This window comes from Thunnus maccoyii, chromosome 3 (genome assembly GCF_910596095.1).
Source record: "Thunnus maccoyii chromosome 3, fThuMac1.1, whole genome shotgun sequence".
In the NCBI taxonomy this organism is placed as follows: Eukaryota; Metazoa; Chordata; class Actinopteri; order Scombriformes; family Scombridae; genus Thunnus; species Thunnus maccoyii.
Window position 1 is genome coordinate 24,062,382 of NC_056535.1, and position 12,564 is coordinate 24,074,945.

At 38.6% G+C, this 12,564-nt stretch overlaps 1 protein-coding gene across 2 annotated transcripts in view; it reads left to right on the plus strand.

Annotated features, from left to right (window-relative positions):
- Nucleotides 1–465: 465 nt before the first annotated feature.
- LOC121894715 (cadherin-22) overlaps nucleotides 466–12,564 on the plus strand; it is a 180,782-nt gene continuing 168,683 nt past the window's right edge. For both annotated transcript variants that reach the window (XM_042407515.1, XM_042407514.1), the window contains exon 1: nucleotides 466–678. The gene's annotated coding sequence lies outside the window, so the exon portion shown is untranslated. The remainder of the gene's footprint in view (nucleotides 679–12,564) is intronic.

The window sequence follows — 12,564 nt, forward strand, 5'->3', positions numbered from 1 at the left end:
GCTGTAACGCCTTTAGCTCTGAAAGTTTGAAAGGTATGGATTCAGCTTATGTTTCTGTTTTTGTTCTCTATCAGAATACACAAACCATTTCTGTTGACTGTAAATGTAATGGTTGTAAGAATGCATAGAGTGCAAACGTTGGGTAGATGTGAAACTGCTCAAACAGACAATTATCTTTTAGAGTTTACGTGCATTCATCTATATGGCATACAGCAATTTTACAGTGTGTGCAGAAGAGATTACGGTCTGTCAAAAGGGCTGGATAAAAACAAAAATGCCTCTATAATTACTTTTCGTTTCTATTGGTGGCTCCGATGATAGCCATACTACTCTCTCTCTCTCTCTCTCTCTCTCTCTCTCTCTCTCTCTCTCTCTCTCTCTCTCTCTACTCCACCTCTTCTGTGGTAGGTTCCCTCCATCACCACCAGGGGCTTTCCATACCGCACCGTGCCGAGAGCGGCTTGGCCGTCTCTTGCCCTGCGCTTCTCGGAACGGAGACTCCAGACGCGCAACGCGGATGCAGACAGGGCGCACAGAGCGTCTGTCCCTCTGATTTTCATCTCACCGGGGATCGTATACCTTTCATTCCGGGAGAAGCGGCAAGTTGAGTAGCCCTCACCGCATCTCTCTGCAACTTGTCAAGGCAAAGGCATTTGTTTCCGCCACCCAGTAACACAGGTAGGACTTTGGGGTTGTTCTTATTTAATGGGAAAGTTCACTGTGCAGCGGCTCGCTCGTGTAACATACAACTCCGATGGACTTGACATAATGCCTTTCGATATTGCACTGTGGGAGTTTTGTGCGTACTGCAATAGGGGGAAATTGCATAAATGCATATACATCAGTGATTTTTGTGTGCTTGTTGTGTGCGTGCGTGTATGTGTATGAGGTGAAAGGGGAGCTTTTGCATTTCATTGAGCTGTATCCATCCACACTTCAAAGATGAACATCACCGTCTAACTTGTTGCCACTTGTAACACAATTAACGGCGTGTTAGTGCAGTCGGTAATGAGCGCTGCGCAGGAGTCCAGGCGTGATTCCTATCATGCAACATGATTAACAGAGTAAACAGGCTAATAGCAACGATTTCCAGTGTACAGTGAAGTAGGAAATGGTGTCCGGCGGGTTACACACGCTGTGGAATGACTGCATATTTATGATTGCGTCGCAGAAATTTGTTGTAGCATAATTTCAGTGAAATGTCCACAGTAAGATTGGACAGCGGTTGTACTGTTTTGTGCGCATGCATTCCCTTTGGCATGGCTAAAAATGAAAATTCTCGGGTGATAAGATTTTTCAGCTACCTCTAATCAAGAATGTAAATGTGTGAAAATGTGTAGTCAGCCCACAGTGGTAACAACACTGCCGACTTTGGTAAATGAAATTACAGGGGTGTAAAGCGACTGCACACACCTCCTGCACAGTGGGATGCGTTTCCCGAGGACTGCAGCCACTTGATGCGCCAACAGGATGCATTTGGGGGAAGTTGGATGTGTGCCACTGTGCACTAAAGCCATGCTGTTAAATGACTGAAGGCAGACTTACAAGCATACTGCCATCAAAACAGTTTCATCAAGAAACAATAGGATTCGCATATATCCAGCTTTGTGATAATCCTTCACAGACGCAGTTGCAGATTAAAAAGTGTCATTACAGGCAAATAACGGTCGATCCTTTCTCTTTTTGTTACTATAGTGAACGCTGCTATGCACATATTAAGATTATAATCAATGACTTCATGTTTAGTCATTCATATTTCATATTTTAATCATTTAATCTTCACGTGGATCTAATGGACATTCACAGATCAAATTGGCATCAATAGCAATTTCTATCCCGTTTGATTAATTTTGCTGGACAAGATTCAAATTTTGTTGAACATGCTTTTTTCAGCAGTTATGCTTGCTGTCTCTTTAAATTCTGCTTCTCATTTCACAACCTTTCATTATAATTTGTAACCTACATTTACCTAAAATGTTACCTACATTTACTTTCAAGTTGACCACCAATCAACCATCCAAATTATGTGTGAACCTGACATTTAGATTTACTTAAATATTATCTGATCTGTGCAGCTCATAAAACAGTCTCACATACAGCATTTTGTCTGATGAGACAAACCTCATGCTGTCATCATAGAAAAAGCGTCACTGTGCTGCAGTCTCAATGACACTGTTGCCATACATGTCATAACTACAAGACTGATCAAATTTTTTTCATCCCAACTTAATATTTGTTTTGTAGGCAGACAGACCGTTCATCTCTGTGGTATCTGGATGAAATACAACCTATTCCCAACAGGAGGACTTGTGTATGTGTTTGCTTCATATTGCAGAATATGATTTGTGACCGTGAGGTTACAGTACACTTTAAGCTTGGATATTACTGAGTGACCTTGGCTGAGGTTAGAAATGCTCAAGTTTACTCCTCTGGGGTGTCTGTATTCTTGGCCATGTGTGCGTGTGTGCGTGTCTACATGTGCTCTGTATGTGCCTCAGTTGACCATTTATCTTGAGCTAATTGGTGTTTACGAAAGTGAGAGAAATGCCTCTTGTCCCTATAGGCAATCAATGCCTTTAATTTTCCAATTAGATGCAGATCTGTGCAGGAATCTGTCAAAGAGGCAGGACCTCTGGGTTAGGACCATGACCTTTATTGACCCTATGTTTGGAAAACTGATTTGTTTGGAAAACTGATTTTGCAGGTTACAGTATTGGATGAAAAATGGTTGGTGTAAAGATCAGCAAAACTTCAGGCAGATTTAAGGCAGAATTAATGATTTAAAGTTCTCTTAAGCTTAACAATTTCTTATTTTTATTCTTATAAATAATGTAATCAATGTAAGGGTGTTTTTACACAGTGTGTAAGACAGTATTATCTGTTGTTTTTTGTGGGGTAAAAATATCTGACGACATGGGTGTACAAAATGTGTGAGTATTGTGAAGATTCCGTCATGATGAAGCCTCACAGTTTCATAAATGTGTCAAATTTCCTATTTATTTAATCCATCTCACCTAAAGCCACAGTGGTCAGGTCCCGTTTGGTTACAAAACTCTGTTAAAATTGGTTGATTGTAGAGCTGCAATGATTAGTTGATCGTCAGAAAATTAAACAGCAACTATTTTGATAATCATTATAGTAAATTCAATAGTTTCAGGTTTTTGACTGTTGCTCAGATAAAACAAGACACTTGATGACTTCACCTTGAGCTTTACAAAAATGTTACTGGCATTATCAAGCATTTATCAGTGTTTTCTGATGTTTTATTTGCCAAACGATTAATTGAGAAAATTATCAGCAGATTAATTGATATTGAAAATAATTGTTAGTCGCAGCCCTGTTTGATTGACAGATATGCGGAGCCACACATACAGTATGTTTGCACATACTAAACACACTCTATCTCACCTAGCTGATTGGTAATACAGAATATAAAACCTTTTCTCTACTAGACAAAAGGGAAAAGGAATACATTTGCCACCTTACTGTCCATTACAGACACGTATCTGCTTTGTATCCTGGAGTCCTCATTTATTCAGCCGGTGGTCTAACCAGCGTGTACATTACAAGGGCCATGTAGCAGTAACCCAGATGGCAGAATGGGCTGATTGTGATTTATGTACCAAAAGTGAATGCATTACTGTGAGCTTCTGGAGTCAGTGCCAATTCCAGGCAAGCATTTTCACACATTTTTACAACACACACACACACACACACACACACACACACACACACACACAAATCGTAGAATCACACGCTTACTTGCACACAAAACTTTGTTGACCTTAATCCTCAGGACTGGGGTACCTTCAGACCTCAGAGGTATATGTTTTGTTATATCTCACAGGACCTTTATTCTATCATTTAAATTTTTCATGACTTTGTCAATCAATTTGCTCCTAATGGCTTCATATCGTTGTTTTCTGTTTCTGTTTTAATTAGTGCTTTTTTAAAAATACCAATGTATTGGAGTCCTGGGGGACCCCAGTCAAAAGCACCTAATTCCGTCTATGCAGTTTTAATAGATGGAGCTAATTATTGAGTTCATGTTTGCCATGGGTCCTAATTTAAAGTATCACACACTATTGGGGTGGGGGGTGAGGGGGGGGGGGGGCACTCTGTCAGTCATTCTGAAGGCTTTGTGGAAAGATTGTACTTGTTATAAAAGCTGCAATTCGTATTAAAGAGATATATATATAATTTTGTTTTACACAATCCAAAAAATAATAATAATGATTTTTTTCAGATGATATTAATTACATAACTAATAATGTTTTGAGAAGAAATAAGTCAACATTTTGCTATGATGGTTGTTTCTGACAGTGGTTTATTCTTAACCCCAGTCGGTAGTCCTTGTATGTTAAATATGTTGGTAGGATGAGGGTTAATACCGATGTGTGGACACACACTTAAGGTTCTGTCTCTCACTCGGACATTTCTTCCTCTCTCTGTGCTACACACACACACACACACACACACACACACACACACACACACATACACACACACACACAGCTGTGTTTCCATCACTTCAAAGGACATTACATTGATTTACATTAATTTCCTAGGGACTTATCCTAACCTTAACCATAACCACTACCTACTACACTACACACACACACACACACACACACACACACAAACCCACCCATGCATGCATGTACGCACGCACGCACACATGTGCACACACATTTCTCCAGAAAAATCGTTTAGATGAAGCAGTCCACTGTTGTGAGACATTGATTACCGTTTACCAAGCTGGAGCATAAATGTAGTGTTAAAGGAGAGATGGCTTGGATAGATGTAAGGAGAGAGAGACAAAAAATGAGAGAGAGAATGGGTAAGAGAAAAAGAAAAGGAGAGAGAGGCTGATAGATGGCAGTCATGTGGCAGTAAAAATGATAGATTCAGAGGTAAACCAGGGGATCTTTATGGCTAGCAGAGAGGGGACCGATTAGGCCAACTAATTGATCTAGACCTGTGGTTAGGTGCCTGGTTCATCTCAGGGAGCTTAGTATATGCTCTCTCTCTCTCTCTCTCAAACACACACACACACACATTGTCACAGTCACACTCCTCACTCCTCGCACCTGCTGTCTTGTCGTCGGTCAGGGACGGTCAACCCTTAGTCACTTCATTACCCCCTCCAGGCAGGGACTGCATCAACCATATTAACTCTTGAGCTCTGTGATGGAATCACCAGGTGGGAGGAGATAGAGAGCTGAGGGCTGTGTACAAGCTCCACAGTTGATTTACCAGCCCTGTTTGCACCTGATTTCAAGGAGAAGGTTATAGGCAACACTTTGATCCAACAATTTTAGAGTACTGTGGCTTTGGAGAGGCAACCCAACCAGTTTTTTTGATGCTTCTACTTGTGATGAAATAGGCTACTAATACAGGCATATCTGTCATTGTTGCAGCAGTGTGAGTAGTTAAGTTGCTGTGAAGGTGTACAGGCTAGCTAGCACCTGTCATGAGGTGCTGTTCACATAAGCACTATCATGTTTTTTTTTCACAAGTTATAAAGGAATAGTTGAACATTTTGGGGAAAAGCTTATATATGCTTTCCTGCTGAGAGTTTGTTTAGAAAATTGATACCACTTTAATATCTGTGTGCTGAATTTGAAGCTAGAGCCAGCAGGCAAATAGCTTAGTTTAGCATAAAGACTGGAGGCAGGGAGAAACAGCTATCCTGGTTCTGTCCAAACTTCAAAGATTTGTGACTAGCACCTCTAGATAATACTAATTAACACGTTATATCTCATTTGTTTAAATAAATCTGTTCACAAACGGATGTAAAAACAAGTTGTGGTTTTATAGGAAGTTACATGCTGGACAAATAATGTGGTGGTATTTTTTTTTTTACTTCGGACTGAGGCAAACTAGCTATTTACTTCTGCTTCCAGTCTTTATTCTAAGCTAAGCTAAAAGCCTAACGCCTGGGACACACTGCCCTCCTCTACCTGAGCGGCACGTGTGTGTCGCTGAACTGCTGCGACTCGCACGTGTGTGGTGTCTACACAGACAGCGTTGCTGCTGTTGCGCTGCTACTGGCAGCCCTATCTTTCTACATAGACTTTGACTTTGTTAATGCCCATTAATAATAGAATGTTTCATATAATTTCATTACAAATTTAATTTATGCTTAGTTTAGACAGAAAAATGTTAAGGAGTGTGTGCTCAGTTGTGAAAAATGAATAACAATATGTGAGGTGAAAGTGGCTTTGTTTCTGATGGGCATGGTGGGGTCTCGTTGGGGCTACTTCTGTGCCAGCCTCATACACTCCTCACACAGGACAGGTTTTTTTTTATTGATTATATTGATTATTCCTCCAGTTAAACCCCTGCTGTCACCTCTCTAAATGAAGATAATCCCTTCAGACGACACCAAGTTCCCAAACGAGCCAAACACACTCCGACAAACAAACCTGCAAACTAACTGTCAGGAGGGAATCTGACAACAAATAAGGAAAATAACAACACCAAATCTCCATCTGGAAGTAGGTAAAACAACAGGCAGGAGTCCTGGTTTGAACTAATATCACAGAAAGCAAGCAGGAGTCGAGAAAAGAAGCTCTGTGTGTCACCGACTCCAGGCTGGAGTTCCCCGCCAGAGAGGCTCCCTGCCCCGGCACGCACAGTGCAGGCTGACCTGCAGTGGTTACACTTTATATTTTTTTCATGTCTGTTACATATTCTACAGATACAGACATTGAAACTACAGTGAAAGGTGTAATGTTGCTGGTATGATGTCAATATGACTATCAACGGATCATTTTCACTGTCTATTTTTGCTTAGAACTGCATGCGTCACATGGAGAAAATAGGCGAAACACCCAATCTCCAGATGACATGCCGCTGCAGCTGCGTGCGGCTGTGTGACTGCTCTAAGCTGTTAACACAGGCACTAGAATGAAAAACAAGAGGTTCTGCGATGCACACACGCTGCTCACGCAAGCAGAGTGTCCCAGGCCTGATGCCCGTAGCTTTATATTTAGTGCATTCAGACATGAGAGTGGTAACAATCATCTCATCTAACTCTCGGCCAAAAGGTGAATCAGTGTTTCCCAAACTTCCTTTAAGTATGAGCATCTTATTCTTAATCCTGTAAAATGTTATTTAATATTTTTAATATATTTCAACATTCATAAAAACATAAAATATTTCAATATATTTTGTCCAAAATCAGCTAAATCCAAACACACAACCAGGTCATTGACCAATTATGTTATTTTTCAGACCATTTAGAGAAGTTCAAACAAAATGTAGACATTCTGCTGTATCAGATGGGTGCTTTGAAGATTTTATATTTGTATTTGAAAGCAACTCAAAGGTTTTCTCTTAATGATAATAATTTTTGATACCAAAAAACTAAAATTGCACTAGTTAGACTTACATTTTTTAACGTTACAAGTTCCATAATACTGTAACTGCCAGCCCAACCAAAACAACAAAGAACTAAGCTACAAGAGAAAACAGACACTAACAGGATTCAGATAGCTACTGAGTCCATCTGTCTTCATGATGCAATAAAATCTGTTGATATGAGATCGGACTCTAAGAGGTAAGAGGAAAAGAGCCCTATTGAATGGAAGGTTCAAACAAAATCTGAATACACCCTTTCAAATATACAGTAAAGGAAATCATCCAGCCTGAGCTCCCAGGAAAATGACAGTATAGGTCGTGAATTCAGTAATCAAAAATGACCGATAGTAATGTTGAAATGACAGATGCCATCTAGCAGCTGTAGTGATGACCCAGAGAAATGATGCATTTCAGATGAAGTCTATATTAGGTGACATATTTCCATATTTGGAGGTGGCAGGTTAGGTGGATGGCTAGATAGATAGATGGCAAAAAGTGGACTAGCTGCAGGAGGCTGCTGTTCACTTCCTGTTTCTAACCACAAGTGTCACATTTCCAACCACGAGTCACAATAGTTTTTTTTTAAAAATTTTTTTTATTACACAAGGTCAAAGGAATACATATACATAACAACAAGGAAAATATTAACAGTATCACCACCAACACCAACAACACATTAGAGAAGAAAAAGGAAAGTAGAAAAAAAGTGCTTCCCCTTATAACAGTGCAGTATAGGACAAAAGGTAGGTTCATATCCATATACATGCAACCAAACCCATATATACATACATATATGCATAAACACATACTCACACTCCCATACATAATTATTTACTCAATTATACAACCAAAAAATTAACATGTTTACATCCCTTTAGTTCGCCCTTATCCTCCTTTTTTATCTCCAGCCTTCACCCTGACTCAAAGCATCCCACCCACGTTCAAAAATTAATTTCTGTTCTTTATTCCTATTAGCATCTTTTTCAAGAACCCACTGATACTTCAAAAACATTTTGAAACGTTCAGTGTTTAATTGCTGTCTTTTTGTAGTTCTAAATGTATATGCTTTCTCCGTCATAATGATGATGTTGGTTAAACATTATGGTTAAAGGACAACTATAAAATTTGAGTTGTAAACTGAGATCCACTCTTCAACTTTAATCCAAAATACTGCAACTTTCTACGATACCAAAATAAATGAAAAATCTACATAAGTCACATTGTTGGATGCTCCATTTTTTAAGCATTTTCTTCATAGGCAAGTATCTGTAGATTAGTTTTAGTTGTACAAGTCTAATGGAGACATCAAATACATATATATATATATATATGTATATATGTGTGTGTGTGTGTGTGTGTGTGTGTGTGTGTGTGTGTGTGTAGACCCATGTAAAAACTTGCCCCCGTGGGATACATTTGTCAAACAAATCCTCCCATTTGAATTGAATAGCTACTGATGCAGCATATATTTTCTTTAAGATGCATGTATAACTGATATATTTTATTTTTTATTTTATTCTTGTTCATCCATGTTGCATCCTTAATATAGAGGCAACATGCCATTTGTTTTGTAGATAATGATAGTTTCCTTTTCCAGGTCTGTGGTATAGCTGCCTGGAGTTGATTATATGCATGAAGGTCACAAATACTATTGTATACTTAATATTTTACAATATTCTATAAATAAGATAAGACTTGATTTCACCTCACTATTCAAAAGATCATTTATAAATAATATTAACATTTATAAAATAACATTAATTTGATAAACAAAAACTATCAATTTTCAATCAACTATATGTAGCTTTCTATTTAAGTTGTCTGTCATAATGTATATGCATACCTAGGACCATTTTAACTTGTTAATGAATCTCCGAAGTTAAAATATTCTTAACATTTATAAATGAAATCTAAATATATGTTTTTCATTTACTTTTTTAAAGTAAGCAGGGGTATTCATAAAGCCAAAATATTCAATTATTTTGACTATTTGCCTAATATTGTCACTGATAGATCTATCTTGTTGGAATCGACACTGATCTGGTTTAGTTGTTAGTACTTATTAAAATCTGTTTGTTTGCAAGACATTTAGCTAATATTTTATCATTGTTACATTGTAGTGTAATTGGCCTCCAGTTATTTAATATAATTGGATCCTTCCACATGAATCTTGTTTTAATAATAACAAAGTCAGGACAGTTTTTTAAAAACTGTAACTACAATTGTCATGATGTTTACTGTTGCCATGACGATGAGGTAGTAACTTTAACCCACACCACATTTCAAGTGATCATTTTAATCCTAACCATGATATTTCTCTAACCCTAAACAAGTGGTTTTTGTACCTAAACCTAACCAGAGCTTGACCACAATGCTGTCACACCATAAAACATAATTTTTTTTTACAGTGATTTTTAATGGTTTTGGAAAGCTGCCAATAGAGGCGGCATAGTAGAACATGCTCCTATGGGTCCCTCTGGAGTGCATCGCACAATTGACCTATTTGGTCGTTTAATTATGAGGATGTGTTGAAATCATCAAAGAACCTTTGGCCAGTGAACTGAAGAGGGGACTTTTAGGCAGACTAATGCAACTGCTGAGAAATTAAAGTATTTTTTCTGTATCATATAAGCACTGCATTATTATTATAGTAAGTCTTGACATTCAGCCTCTTGCAAGCATCATGGTTTAGTTGCCTTCATTCTAAGCATGATAGTTGCACATACTTGTATCATTGATTCAACAAATATCAGAGGACAAACCTACATTACTTGAATTTTTATGATATTTTTAAATCATAATATAATCATTGTTCGATTTTTTCATAACATTAAGAAATATTCAGCCTTGTATATAGCTGAGAATTACAAGATTTGCTTTTGGACACAGCGATGAGCCATTCTAATTACACTGATGAACATATTGCACTTGATACACAGTACATTGTTGATGTTTGAAGAAATGCATTTGATGTTCAATTCTCCTAGTGTGCTGTTGTTTGTTTCTCAGCCTCTCTACCTAATGTGCATGATTTTCCTGGAGGCAGGACTCCATCTCTGGTGATGGGATCCAGGTATTCAATCTGCCTTCTGTAGCTGGTCTGCTGGTCTAGGTTTGTGCCTCTTGCACTGGAGTGGGAAGAACAACTGCTTTGTAAACAGGCAGTTCTTCACCTGGATGTCACGGTTCACAAAGACTCTTCCTCGGAGTCTGGCATAACACCAGTGGCAGAGCTTATGCGGTGGTGTATTTCTGCATCAGTGTCGGCTTTGGAGGGATGAAGGCTGCCAAGGTAGGGAAAGTCATCCACATTTTTGAGGCCGCTGAAATATCTAATGTGCGTTGAGACACACACAAGCAAAGTAATTCAAAACACACATATGCTCATGCACACACATGCTCATGCACACACATACACATACTAACGTACACTGATAGAAGGGGATTTTTTTGTGTGCCAGAGATTAAAATGAACAAAGGATTAGAGGAGAATTGAAGAAGAATATGTTATTATCATATTGTTTTGTTTGCTCTTCTCAGATTTATGCATGCAACTCAGTGTGAGGGGAGGCTTTGGGGTCATTTTAATAAGTAAACAGTCTACACTCAATAGTAGTTAATTTTACTCGGCAAGTGACTGTAATGCCAGTAAATATGAGTTTCATTCTGTTTGACAGGGAAAGCTCATGTTTTTTCAGCTCTTGTCTCATCTCCAATTATCTACTGGCAGTATAAGGTGACATTTTTGCAGACTGAAGATGGTCATTGACAATGAGTGTCCCTGAAATGAGATTTATGATGGGCTGTCAGTTTCAAAGACTAACAGAGTGACTCAGGTACAGCTATAATAGAAAAGATCTCTCTCTGTAGTTTAGATGGCCTGCAAACTAGACTATTAAAGACTCCATTATTAAAATAAGCTTATTTGATGAGTTAACTTGGTTCAGTGAGTTAAAATTATTTTCAGAAGATAAAAAGGCAGCCTTGAATGCCAGATTTTGTACCTTTGTGACTGAGAAAACATTTATGCAGTGACTAAAATGGAGTATTATCTATTTTATGATCAATTTATTAATTTGAATTAATTTTATAGTGAAAGGGAAACAAAAATAATAATTACTCAGCAGACAACCCATCTCCCACAGTTCAAAACCCATCTAGTTTCACATAAACATCCAGAGGATATAATGCATCAAACCATATTAGAAGCTCAGTCAACCACTTCAATAATTCTTCAACTGTAAGTAAAATGGACTGTCGGGCTAGAATGATCTCAGTTTTAGCACCATGCATCCTTGCTACAAATAGCTACAAATGAATAATATCAGAAAGGTGTTAATCCATTGGGCTTTAGTAATTGAGAGCAAGGTTTCCACTTTAAAGCAACAAAGATCAAATCAGATCCAAGCCACATTTGGAGGTGGTTTGAAATGCAATTCCAATCAGATTTCTACAGATGTGTCTCAGTTTGGCCGCTCAAATTGGATTTCAAAGTATCTTTTGCGTCACTCGCAACGCAACACACAACGACGACATCAAATCCAGGGTGATGGAAGTGCATCAGAGCGACTGAGCAGAATCTATGCTGCTTCTAGCTGAGCGGTATGGAGGACAACACAGACAACAACAGTCAACAGAGTTCTGCACCACAACTTGACAGTGCGATTGTTTGGAGGGCAAGATGATGGATCTCCATTTCTCATGCTTTTGTGTTTGATAGCCACATCACCAGCGTATGTAGTTACTGGTGCTTTTGTCGTTACCACAGCAACCCATGCAGATAGGTTGGTGATGTCTGGACACACAAATCTGTTACGATCTCAACACTTACAAATAACAGTGTGGACAGTCTGTCTTAAAGATCTGATTTGAGAAACAAATCTGATTTGTCGGCAGTCTGAACAAAGCCTAAGGCTGATTGGAGACCACAGATTATCTATCGATGTGAATGTGAGTGTAAGTGAGTGTGTATCTATATTAGTCCATCTGTGAACTGGCAACTTGTCAGGGTATTTTCCTGCCTTCTGTAGAATCTATGCTGGGACAGGCTCCAGCACCTTGTTACCCTGAGTAAGAATAAGCCAATAAGACAATGGATGAATGAGCAAACGTCAATACAGAATTTGTATATTTGTCAAAATTACCCTCCGAAGCTTTTCATGGAGTGTGTGTTAATGCAGCCTAGCAACAGACAGTTGG